Here is a 13,586-nt window from a genome sequence, read left to right as displayed (position 1 = left end):
CTCCTCTTTCACCTTCATCAAGAGGCTTTTTAGTTCCTCTTCACTTTCTGCCATAAGGGTGGTGTCATCTGCATATCTGAGGTTATTGATATTTCTCCCGGCAGTCTTGATTCCAGCTTGTGCTTCTTCCAGCCCAGCGTTTCTCATGATGTACTCTGCATATAAGTTAAATAAGCAGGGTGACAATATACAGCCTTGACGAACTCCTTTTCTTATTTGGAACCAGTCTGTTGTTCCATGTCCAGTTCTAACTGTTGCTTCCTGACCTGCATACAAATTTCTCAAGAGTCAGGTCAGGTGGTCTGGTATTCCCATCTCTTGAAGAATTTTCCACAGTTTATTGTGATCCACACAGTCAAAGGCTTTGGCATAGTCAATAGAGCAGAAATAGATGTTTTTCTGGAACTCTCTTGCTTTTTCCATGATCCAGCGGATGTTGGCAATTTGGTCTCTGGTTCCTCTGCCTTTTCTAAAACCAGCTTAAACATCTGGAAGTTCGCGGTTCACGCATTGCTGAAGCCTGGCTTGGAGAATTTTGAGCATTACTTTATTAGCGTGTGAGATGAGTACAATTGTGTGGTAGTTTGAGCATTCTTTGGCATTGCCTTTCTTTGGGATTGGAATGAAAACCGACCTTTTCCAGTCCTGTGGTCACTGCTGAGTTTTCCAAATTTACTGGCATATTAAGTGCAGCACTTTCACAGCATCATCTTTCAGGATTTGAAAGAGCTCAACTGAAATTCCATCACCTCCACTAGCTTTGTTTGTAGTGATGTTTTCTAAGGCCCATTTGACTTCACATTCCAGGATGTCTGGCTCTAGGTGAATGATCACACCATCGTGAATATCTGGGACATGAAGATCCTTTTTGTCTAGTTCTTCTGTGTATTCTTGCCACCTCTTCTTAATATCTTCTGCTTCTGTTAGGTCCATACCATTTCTGTCCTTTATCGAGCCCATCTTTGCGTGAAATGTTCCCTTGGTTCTGTCGTTTTTGAGATTGCATCCAAGTACTGCATTTTGAACTCTTTTGTTGACCATGATGGCTACTCCATTTCTTCTGAGGGATTCCTGCCCTCAGTAGTAGTTATAATGGTCATCTGAGTTAAATTCACCCATTCCAGTCCATTTTAGTTTGCTGATTCCTAGAATGTTGACGTTCACTCTTGCCATCTCTTGTTTGACCACTTCCAATTTGCCTTGATTCATGGACCTGACATTCCAGGTTCCTATGGAATACTGCTCTTTACAGCATCGGACCTTGCTTCTATCACCAGTCACATCCACAACTGGGTATTGTTTTTGTTTTGGCTCCATCCCTTCATTCTTTCTGGAGTTATTTCTCCACTGATCTCCAGTAGCATACTGGGCACCTACTGACCTGGGGAGTTCCTCTTTCAGTATCCCATCATTTTGCCTTTTCATACTGTTCATGGGGTTCTCAAGGCAAGAATACTGAAGTGGTTTGCCATTCCCTTCTCCAGTGGACCACATTCTGTCAGACCTCTCCACCATGACCCGCCTGTCTTGGGTTGCCCCACAGGCATGGCTTAGTTTCATTGAGTCAGACAAGGCTGTGGTCCTAGTGTGATTAGATTGACTAGTTTTCTGTGAGTATGGTTTCAGTGTGTCTGCCCTCTGATGCCCTCTTGCAACACCTACCATCTTACTTGGGTTTCTCTTACCTTGGGCGTGGGGTATCTCTTCACGGCTGCTCCAGCAAAGCACAGCCGCTGCTCCTTACCTTGGATGAGGGGTATCTCCTCACCGCTGCCCCTTCTGACCTTGAACGTGGAATAGTTCCTCTAGGCCCTCCTGGGCCCGCGCAGCCACCGTTCCTTGGAGGTGGGGTTGCTCCTCCCGGCAGCCACCCCTGGCCTCGGACCTGGGGTAGCTCCTCTCAGCCGCCGCCCCTAACCTCGGATGTAGAGTAGCTCTTCTCTGCCATTCCTGCGCCGTCGCAGCCTGGCACTCTTGGTCACTGCCCTTGACCTCGGACGTGGGGTAACTGCTCTTGGCCGCCTCCTCTCGGGCATGGGGTCCTCCCGGCTTCTGCCCCTGACCTCGGACATAGGGCAGCCGCCTGCGCTAAATGCTTCAGTCATGTCCAACTCCTTGCGACCCACTGGACTGCAGCCCGCCAGCCTCCTCTGTCCATGGGATTCTCCAGGCAAGAATACTGGAGTGGGTTGCCATGCCCTCCTCCAGGGGATCTTCCCGAACCTGGCAGGCAGGTTCTTTACCACTAGCACCACCTGTATGTATTTAGTGAGAAAAAAAAAAAAAAAACTGCATATAAACGGACCCTGGAAAATCCCAGGGACGGAGGAGCCTGGTAGGCCACAGTCCATGGGGTCGCGGAGAATCGGAGACAACTGAGCGACTTCACTTTCACTTTTCACTTTCATGCATTGGAGAAGGAAATGGCAACCCACTCCAGTGTTCTTACCTGGAGAATCCCAGGGACAGGGGAGCTTGGTGGGCTGCCATCTATGGGGTCGCAGAGTCGGACACGACTGAAGCGACTTAGCAGCAGCAGCAGCAGCAATTTTTAAACCCTTGTTGTTCAAGGGTCAACTGTACATATCCTATAGGTTCTGTTTCTCTGGAGGACTCTGACTAATATAGAAGACCACAGAGCAACATCATCTCCCTGATGATGGGGCTGGATTTCTCCTGAAGGCAGTGGAAATTCCCACTGCCCACCATCCAGGAATGAGGTCAGACAATGGGCATGTGGAGAAGCAGGTCTTGGGCTGGGCAGTAGGTGCGAACACCAAGGCAAGGCAGTGTCCTGAGCACCACGGGCACTGACACAATGAAGGGAGGCGGGGGCGTCTGTAAATGTCCGGAGAGTTGTGTCCATGATCTCTGACCATGTTCTCTCCAGTAACAGTTAGAAGCCAACGCTTAACTTCCGCTCCCCTCCCACTGCCCTGGAACATTCAGGCAAGTCAGCATAAAAGTTGCAACCTGTTCTTTGCTCATTCCACCATGGGTGGCAAGGTCTGTGCTGTGCTTGAGGGAAAGTGTGCAGGGCAGAGTGGCAGCTGGAGGCAGAAGGAGGGGAGCTGAAGTGGAAGGAGCAGTGCCTCGTGGGAAACGTGAAGCAGTGGTCCAGAGAACCGTGGCTGGCTGCAGGGACAAGCAAGATGAATTTGTGAAACATGCATGCGGTCCCCAGTGGAGGAAATCTGACTTTACAAGGGAAAATAAAAAGAAGAAGGGGAAAAAACACACACTTAGAAAGAAAGGAAGAAAGGGGAAGGGGGAGGGAGAGAAGCTCCTCAAAATTGAGAGGGTTAGCTTGAGCCTCATAATTAAGGCCTTTTAAAAGGAAGCACAGCACCACAGACTGGTAAAATCTTGGACCTATTGGTGAATGAATGAATGAATTTTAAAAACTATGTGCCCTGGTGCTGAACTGAGCCCTTTCCAAGGCTCATTCAATTTATTCCTTACAATGGCAGCAAGGTCAGTATGCCTGTCTTACTTTGTAGATGAGGATATTGAAACTCGGAGAGGTTTAATAGATTTCTCAAGGTCACACAGCTCAGAACTAGTACAGCCAAGAATTGAATCTAATCCGCTCAGACTCCACATCAGGGACTCTTAACTGCTACACTCAAGCTTCTTAAGGACATGATCTGCAGAACAACATACTCAAAGATCTCTGTTTAAAAGAGGAAGGGAGAGAGAGGGAGGGCAGGAAATTTGCCCAAGTAAAATTGGAAAATGTAACGTATTATCACTCACTTGGAAAGTCACACAATGAGCAGCAGGCTGAGAGGCTGTGAGGGGCTATTATGGTTAGCTATTGCTTGTAACAAACCAGCCAATGATAGTTAATTTATGTACCAACTTGGCTAGACCACAGTCTAGCCTACTAGTCCAGGTGATGTTGTGAACGTATTTTTTTTTTTTCAGATGAGATTAACATTTATATCAGTAGACTTTCAGTGAAGCAAATTTCCCTCTATAATGTGGGTGAGTGAGTGAGTGAGTGAAGTCGCTCAGTCGTGTTTACATAATGTGGGTGGGCCTCACCTAATCAGTTGAAGGCCTGGAAAGAAAAAAGCGTGATGTCCTCTAGGGAGGTCAGGGAAAGTGTTAGTTGTTCAGTCATGTCCAACTCTTTGTGACCTCATGGACTGTAACCCACAGCTCCTCAGTCCATGGGATTCTCCAGGCAAGAATACTGGAGTGGGTAGCCATTCTCTTCTCCATGGGATCTTCCTGACCCGGGGATTGAACCTGGGTGTCCTACATTGCAGGAAGATTCTTTACCATCTGAGCCACCAGGGAAGCGCCAGATGTACTGTAAGGAAGAGGGAATTCTGCCTACTGCTGCCTTTGGACTTGAGAGAGAGACATCGATATTGGTTTTGTTTATCTTAAGGATGCTGATTAATACAAACCCTAAACTTAGTGGCTTAAAACAAGAACCATTTTTTTATGCTCACTAATTCTGTGGCTTGGGATCTAGGCAGGGCACAGCCAGGACTACCTGTCCTTCCTCCACAGTGGCTGGGACTTTAACTCAGAAGCCTCTCCCAGCTGCAGCTGGAGGGTACAGGGGCCAGAGAGCTTTTTCACTTAACCTGTCTGGCACCTCAAGAAGATAACTTGAAGGCTGAGCTCTGCTGGGAACTCAGCCAGAGAGGATCTATGTGCCTCTCAGAGGGCTGGCCCCAGGGTATTCACACTTCTTAGATGCAGTCCAGCATTCCAGTGAAAGAGATGGAAGCAGTATGGCCTTTTATGGTCCACCTTGGATGTCACAGAGCTTCATTCCCACCATCCTCTATCTGTCTCAGGGGATGGGACAGAGGCCGCAGCTCTCAATGGGAGGAATGTAAGAGGTTTTTCCGTAAGGTTGTAAAAGCGCCACAGAGGCCCTAAATTAATCTGCTTAATTTTGCTGAACCCAGCTTTTCTCAGGGTTCCACTTAGCAGCTCTTATGGGTTGAACTGTGTCCCCCTCCCCCGATTCAGATGTTGAAGTCTTAACCTCCAGTATCTCAGAATGTGACCCTACTTGAAAACAGGGTCAGAGCAGATGTAATTAAAGATGAGGTCATACGGGGGTAGGGTGGGCCCTAATCCAATATAATTGTGTCCTTATAAAAAGGTGAATTTGGGGCACAGACACAAACACACACATGGAGAGAATGCCACTAGAAGCTAAAGACAGAGGTTGGGGTTATACATTTATAAGTCAGGGAATATTAAGGTTGGCCTGAAAACCACTGGATGCTAGGAGAGAGAGGCATGGGACAAATTCTTACAGCCTTCAGAAGAAATGGACCCTGCTGAGCCCTTGATCTAGGACTTCTAGCCTCCAGAACTGTAAAACAAGAAATTTCTGCTGCTGAAGGGCCTCAGTTCATGGTTCTTTGTTACAGCAACAAAGTAATACAGGTATAAACTCCATTCATTCATTTAGTCATTCATGTAGCCAAATTCAAAGCCCTTTAAAACATGGCTCCTGATGATGGACACTTCTTTTCCTCCTCTTCCCTTTCATTCCCTGAAATTAAAATTTTTGTGAAGAGTGAGTAAAATAATATATGCAAAATACTTGGTAATAGGAAGTACATTATAAATATCGATCCACTTTCTTTAGCCATTTGTCCTTTCTTGGTCACTCCTGTTTATTCCACTGACCCTGCCCTGTTGATTTGTTTTTCTTGTTGGACCCTGCATCTTATGCCTCCCTTTCAGACACCTGGGTTCCCAGTCTCCTAAAGAGTAGGAGCCTGACTGTCTGTTCCTACACAAGCTCCTCCTTATAGGTCTATGCAGAGGCCCCAGGCAGCCCCAAGGACAAGCAACGGGCTTATAAGAGTAGGAGCGTCCAGGGAAATAAGTCTTTGAGATATGTCTAGCTTTAATGTAAGCAGCACAATAGAGAGAAATCTACTTGAGTCATGTGGAGGGAACATTGCTAAGCCATGGCAAGAGACTGTGCTCAATCTAGGTTCTAGCAAATAGATCTGGACAGATCTGGAAACTTCTTTGGGCCTTGGTTTCCCCAATTATGCAACTCAGATGTCCTCAGGGATCTTCTTTCTTTCAAGAGCTAGACAAGGTTGATATGGATATCCTTTGTAAAATTGTAGGAAAATGTCACCCTCTCTCCAAGATTTCTGTGAAATCCCAGGAATACTTTCCTTTTGTTCTTAGTTCTATTTAGGGATCATTTGGATGTGCCTCTCAGGGAGTCCATTTCTACACTGGGGCAAACAAAGCAATTCAGAGCCCCACTCACTCTCTACTAAGCTCACGCCTCCCACGAGGTGTTGTGTCAACAGGCATGGATGTTGTGTTTGCCTCCCACCATTGGTTCTCCCATTGTGAACCCAGTGTTCTGCAAACCACTCCTCACCCACCTCAAGCCAAGAGGATGTGAATGTGACACTATCTCTGGATCCAAGCATGAGCACATGATCCAGCCCTGGCCAATCAGAGCTTTCCATCCCCCTGGCCACAATGATTGGTTCAAAGATGGTCATATGATCCCAGTCCATCAAATAAGAATTAGCCTGAGGTCTTTTTTGAGAAAACTATTGGGCATTAGGGCTTCCCTGGTAGCTCAGCAAGAATCTGCCTGCAATGCAGGTGACCCTAGTTTGATCCCTGTGTTGGGAAGATACCCTGGAGAAGGGAATGAGTATTCTTGCCTGGAGAATTCCATGGACAGAGGAGCCTGGTGGGCTACCGTCCATGGGGTCACAAAGAGTCGGACATAACTGAAGCGACTTAGCACAGCACAGCACACATTGGGAATCAATACCTTAGAATGAACCAAGAAAAAAGGAAAGATATAAAAAAGATACCAAATGTCAGTGACATTACTCAAGACCCTGAATCCAGTCATATCTGGTGTATTCAATTTCGTAAGTGAATAAACACTCCTAGCTTATTTTTTCTTAATCCATTTTGAGTTGTATTTCCATCACCTGTTGGAAAGAAATCTGAGTAATATTAAGCTTTACTGAACACCTGAGAGAGTAGATGAGTGTACAGCACAGCAATGCAAATAACAGAAATTTGATTTTTGATATTCTTGTTTCTGGAAGTCCTTTGTTTTGTTCACTCAGGTTCTACCCCCCCTCTACCGTGTGGCTCAGTGTTCTCCATCCCAGATTTGTTTATTCCTGGCATAAAGTGGTTCAGCCATTCCTTCTACAGCAGCCTCCCCACTCCAAGCAGTTATAAAGATATCTCCGTAAACAAAGAAAATTTCCTCCCTGAGGGGAATTCTTGTACCAGCTATCAAGAAAATAAAATTTTCACTCCTCTGAGAATAAAAATAAGAGACTGGACAAAACCTCCTCTATAACTCCATGCAACTTAAAAACTCTGGAGTTCAAATACAATAGAGCTATTGAAATTGTGACCTAGGAGAATATTTTTCAAAATGCAAGTCACAACCCATTGCTGTGTTGTGCTGTGCTTAGTCCCTCAGTCATGTCCAACTCTTTGTGACCCCAAGGGCTGCAGCCCGCCAGGCACCTCTGTCCATGGGGATTCTTCAGGCAAGAATACTGGAGGTGGTTACCATGGCCTCCTCCAGGGCACAGCCCATTAGTGGTCTCAAAATCAATTACTGGGTCAGAACATGTATTTTTTTAAATGAAAGAGAATAAAACAGAAAATAGCAGAAAACACCATACATAATAGTGGTGAATAGTGGTTCATGAAAGTTTTATCTCAATTATAAATATATATGTACTATATGCACACATCTGAAATGTATTTCTCATTGTGGTACCAAATGTATGAAAGATAATGGTGTAACTCAGTATTCACTGATAGGGAAAGACTTCAGTAGGTTTTAAAAAATTAGTATATTTAATACAGTCTAATTTTTGTCAAAATAAGAGATAAGATATAGACATAGATAGGATATAGATGTATCTGGAAAAATATGGAATTGTATATACCAAAAGACTAAATAATAATCCCTGGATAGGGGGGTGGTAGTTTTTCCCCACATACTTTTATCTTATGAAACAAAATTCATTCTCAGTTTTTTCTTTTTTAATGCATAGATCCTACAGAATATTATACTTAGTGAAATAAGTCAGAGAAAGATAAATACTATGTGATGTCATATGTGGAATCTAAAAAAAAAAAGAATCTATATATAAGGTGTGTATGCTTTCTAAAATCTAATTTTAAAGATACATATGTTACTTCTACAGTCAAAAATTTCTTAAAGCCTATTTTTATTTTGAAACATAAGTATACTTTTAAAAACCTTCTGAAAAGAATATCTGGAAGAAATATACCCAGGTAATAACTGCACTTTTATTTTTGGTTAATTCTTTGTAATTTTCCTACAACCAACAAATGTTATTATGAAAGTAAGAAAAAAAAAGTTCATTTTGATTTCATGATTGTTCAGTGGGAGAAGGAAGTTTGCAAACAAAAATCAGAAACTTGGAAAACATATTTAGGGGTAGGACAGTGTGGGGGTGGCTAGGGGGTGGCAGATATGCAAATCCTTTGAATGGATTTTCCACTTCAATGAGTTCCTTTTCTTCTTTTAGCTACTGTCTGATGAAGGTCTATGTTAGAATACAGCTATTATGTATTCCAAATGTCATATTCCTCAACACCTGTTTGAAAGAGCATATTTTATTGAGAAAGAAGTGTCACTGAAGCTAAGAGAAAGAAAGACAGTTTCTACCAAAGTGCCAGAAGTCGGGCGACTGCCAGACAAGAAATAGTTGTGTACTTCTGAGGCTGTCCTTGAACAGGACGCAGACAGCGGCAGAGGACAAAGCCGCAGAGAGAAGGCAGAGAAAGTCTCTTGAAGGTAGATGTCAGGAAGTTGAAAATTGGGCCACCCCATCCAGACTGTCTAAACAATAATACCTAGAAGAAGGTAAAAGCAGGAAAATTGCCTCTGAATGGGTAGTTGAATTGTGAGTTCAAAATTATAAGTTATGAAAAGAAATTAGAGGGAAAACATAGGGAGAGAGGTAGGAAAAGAAGGAGGGAAAGAGATAGAGGAAACAGCATAGTAAACTAAATTCTTAGCTGTCACTTTTCAGAAAAGCAGGGTGTGCGGGGGAATGCAGCAAGGGGGAAGAGATGCTTTTGGGATCAGATAAACAAAAATACGGACATTTCAACTTCATCTTCTAGCATGATCAATCTAGCAGCCTTGCCTAGCACACTGCGCCCTCTAGGGAAGAAACTTGTGCCCAAGGTCTGCACCTGGAATAGGAAGCCATTTGTTCTCTCTTTTTTCGGAGGACTGTACTTTTCTCTTTGCTTCTGCGTGCACAATAGGGAAGGGAGCTGACATTTACTTTTATTTGTGCCTTTGTAAAGTAATGCTTACGCATGGGTTAGGCAAAAATGCCAACAGTGAAAAAGGCTATCCAGTGTAAGTAAGGTGTGCTTTATGCTAATCGTCTTCTACTTGCTGCTCCAGATCCACCTCTGTGGCACCAACAGGCTCTCATGCCCTCTGGCTTCTAGGTGGGTTGATCCAATGGGAGACACAGGCAGGAGATCAGGGAAAGTAGCGGCGTGTGTTTAGGAAAAGGCAGTTTACAGCCGGCAATCCACAGCCTTCCTCGGCTTGCAGACACATCACTCCATCCTCTGCCTCTGTTCTCACCTGCCCTTCTGTTACTGAGTCCAAGCTGGTTCTGCTTGCCACATGACAGGCCAATGAATCAGAAGATGAAGTGTTGGGGCAAGGAATAGCAACTTTATTTGGAAAGCCACGAGTCTGAGAAGATGGCAGACTAATATCCTAGAGAATTACCTTACTGGGCTCTGGATGCTAGTTTCTTTGATAGAACAAAGAGAGGGGAGGTGAAGAGGTAAAGTACAAAGTGGTAAGTCGTTGAAAGTAGGGGGCAGGTTCTCAGAGACGGACCATTATGTTACCTTAAGGCAACTTCCCTTTAGTGATTAACTTGTAGCAAAAACAACAGAATACAAAGGTTAAAGTAAAATAAACAGATCTAATATGGAGTCAGATTTGTTATTCCCTACTATAGTTCTCCTTGCGTGTCCTCTGTCTCTATGTCCAAACATTATTCTTCTTATAAAAACACTGGTCATGAGTTTAGGGCCTACCCTAATCCAGTATGACCTCATCATAACATGATTATAACTGCAAATAATCTTATTCCAAATAAGGTCGCATTCACAGGCGTCCCAGGGTTTAGAACTTGAATGTATCTTACAGGGGTATGGGACATGGAATTCTACTCATACAGGTAGGAAGCAGGCTAGAGTGTACTGAACAGGAAATTGTGAGCTACTTGGAAATCATGGGAATACGTGGCAGGAGAATGTTCTCCTACCAGGGATGGGAGTGGGAGGGTGTTGATGAAGGTGTCTTTTTTGTATATGTGTCTTTTTTTTTAATTGAAGTATAGTTGATTTGCAATGTTGAGTTAGTTTCAGGTGTATAGCAAAGTGATTCATATACACACACACACACACGTATATATATACACATTCAGATATATATATGTGATTCATATGTATGTATGTATGTATACAGCATATGTATACATATATGAGATGTTAGTTCAGTCCCTGAGTTGGGAAGATCCCCTGGGTAGGGCATGGCAACCTACTCCAGTATTCTTGCCAGGAGAATCCCATGGACAGAGGAGCCTGGTAGGCCCTAGTCCATAGGGTCATGAAGAGTCAGACATGACTGAAGTAACTTAACACGCACCATATTCATATATATACATATATATATGGTGGTGGTTTAGTCACTAAATCACGTCCGACTTTTGCAACCCCATGGACTGTAGCTCCCCAGGCTCCTCTATCCATGGGATTTCCTAGGCAAGAATACTGGAGTGGGTTCCATTTTCTTCTCCAAGGGATCTTCCGGACCCAGGGATCAAATCCCAGTCTCCTGCATTGCAGGCAGATTCTTTACTGACTGAGCCACCAGGGAAGCCCATAGATAAAGGTATTTTCATAGATTTTCATAGATTTTCCATATAGGTTATTACAAAATATTGAGTATAGTTTCCTGTGCTATACTGTAGATCTTTATTGTCTATTTCTCATACAGAAGTGGGTATATTCTACTCTGAAATTCCTAATTTATCCATCCTCCCCATGGAGATGTATGTGAATGTTAAAGGAAATCTCCCAGTAGCCTAGGGAAGTTAATCACCCCCATCCCTCCCGGCCCCTGGTGGCTCTGAAATCCCTTGTTTTGGCAGACCTTGCAGAGGTAACCCTAGGTTATTTTGCTAGTGAACATACACACAAGGACACACACACACACGCCTTGAAGCCTGTAGCCAGTGCGGCAGAGTGCTGAAAGAAGCCACTAAATTCAGAATCATAAAACCTGGACTCTCAGGCCACCTACACCACTAACAAAGTGCTAGATCCCAGGAACTTCAGTTTCTATCTTGGCAAGATGGGATTCACAATCCCCTGATTCCAATCTGTCCTGCAGCCTCACACATGGCACCCTGAAGTGTGAAGGAATGGAAAGCTTTATCTGTGGAAGTAGCTTCCACCATATCCTAGCTCCCCAGTGGGGGAAATTCACAAAGAATATTCCTGTAGCCCATGCCACATCCCCTGCTGCTGGGTCTGGTGAATCAGAATAAAGAGAAAGGGGAGGGGAGAGAGGTTAACTTTACATTTTCTCCTCTTTGTTTACAAAGATTCAAATTCACTGCCCTCCCCCTGGGGTGTAATTTAGAGAATGGAGTCGGGCCAGAATGGGCCAAAGAGCCCCCAAGGGGCCATGCAGCAGGTAGTCATCCTTCTTTAATCTAATGAAATACAGGAATCAGTAGAGTTAGTGCTAATACACATAATCCAGTGATATTTCATCCTGGCAGCAAGTCATCAATAGATTTTGCCAGTTACCAGGTGTCACGGGAGCCCCAAGCTTTACTTTTGCCCTGGGCCCCATAATTTGTAAATCCAGTGCTGACATTTCAGTAAAAACACCCAGAAGGAGTTCCCTGGGTGCTAGATGCAACACAGACAAGTATATTAAAGATATTCAGAAAATGATGACTTTTCCAATAGGTTTTTAATGCTAGACATATGTAGTACTGACTGAAATGCAAGTGTTTAGCAGATTTGGAGATTTCACTTGGGCTACCCCAGCTGGCATCAGACACATTCTCAAATTTTTCTTCTACTTGATACATCTATTTTTAATCCCTTCAAATGCTTTTCTTTGGGGCAAATTGGGAGGATAGAATACCTGTCGCTTCACGTCTTTCAGTTTCCATTTTGTATAAATCAAGCAGGAATTAAGAATTAAACAATCACTTCATATCTGAGTTGTCAAATATTTCATTGTTGGGGGATGTATTTGCATATCTGAAAACACGTTGGCCTCTCAGTGTTGAAGGGATGCAGAGAATACCCAGAAACGCCTAGAGATGTATCCATGAGGGCAGAAGTGAAGAAGCTGACGATGAGGCAAGATGACCCAAGAAGGTCACAAGTCCAGATCTTGAGAAAGAGGGAAGATTTCCAGACCTGACTAAGTCTGAGTTCCTGGTTATCTCAGTCAACACTGACTTAGCTTGGGTTCTGCAGAAACAGACGTGGAACAAGAGTTTGGAAATAATTGGGAGGCTGTCCAGGCAGTCCTAGAAGGGGAGTGGGAAAATGAAATAGGAAAGGGTAGAAGCCAATGCTGGGTCCTCAGTGAGCAGGAAAGTGCTGCAGGCAACGGGGTTGCCCCAGGGCAGTCCTGAAGGGGACCTCTGGGGGACCACAGAACATGCTCCAGAGATGTCCTGCCTGAGGGGCCCGGAGGCGAGGGATTAGCCATGAACTCCCATTAGATGCTATTTTCATGTCTACTCACATGGGTGTTAACTTCTTGCATAAACAGGCTACTCAGCTCAAAGACAGTAAACAGGCCTGCCCTGAGGTTCCAAAACTGTGAGCCGAGGCACCCAAAGGTGCCACAGAAAATTCATAGGAGAAGATAAGGAGATTTTACTCTTTTGAGGGAAACACAACAACATCTATCCAACCCTCTGTGAGCTTTTAGTCTGAGGCAGCTCACAGTTATAGCTTGATTTGTGTCTTCCCCCCGCCCCCCGATTCCTATGTTGAAGTCTTAACCCCAGGACTTGAGAATGTGACCTTATTGGTTTGAATGCCTCTAGTGCTGGGGAGCTCATTCTCTCTCAGGGGAACATACCCCTTCATGAATAGAAAAGGGGACTAGCATGCACTGAGCCCTTGCTGGGTACTAGACTCTGTACAGTCATCGTTTCACTTAGTCCTTCCAACTGTACAAGGTGGGCATTACCATTACTATTTATATATGATACATGATGAAACTGAGGCTTGCAGAGGCGAAGTAACTTGACCAGGATCTCATTACCAGTAAATGACAGAGCCAGGGTTTGAACACAGGTCTTTTCTATTCCAAGACCCTTTCTACTTCCAGTTCTAATATGGCTCTGACAGGTGGTCGTTAATAAAAAAAGAAATGAGCTAACATTTATTGAGCACTTCCTTTTTGCTAGGCACTGGGCTTCACCTGATTTACTCATTTCGCTTCATCATTGTCCTGTGAGATGGTCACTGAG

The 13,586-nt window shown here is 44.2% G+C and overlaps 1 protein-coding gene across 3 annotated transcripts in view; it reads left to right on the top strand.

Annotated features, from left to right (window-relative positions):
• CCDC60 (coiled-coil domain containing 60) overlaps positions 1-13,586 on the top strand; it is a 225,224-nt gene that overhangs the window by 38,044 nt on the left and 173,594 nt on the right. The gene's annotated exons all lie outside the window — the stretch shown is intronic.

This window comes from Bubalus kerabau, chromosome 16, assembly GCF_029407905.1.
Source record: "Bubalus kerabau isolate K-KA32 ecotype Philippines breed swamp buffalo chromosome 16, PCC_UOA_SB_1v2, whole genome shotgun sequence".
NCBI classification, from domain to species: Eukaryota; Metazoa; Chordata; class Mammalia; order Artiodactyla; family Bovidae; genus Bubalus; species Bubalus kerabau.
This window is presented reverse-complemented; position numbering and strand designations above follow the sequence as displayed.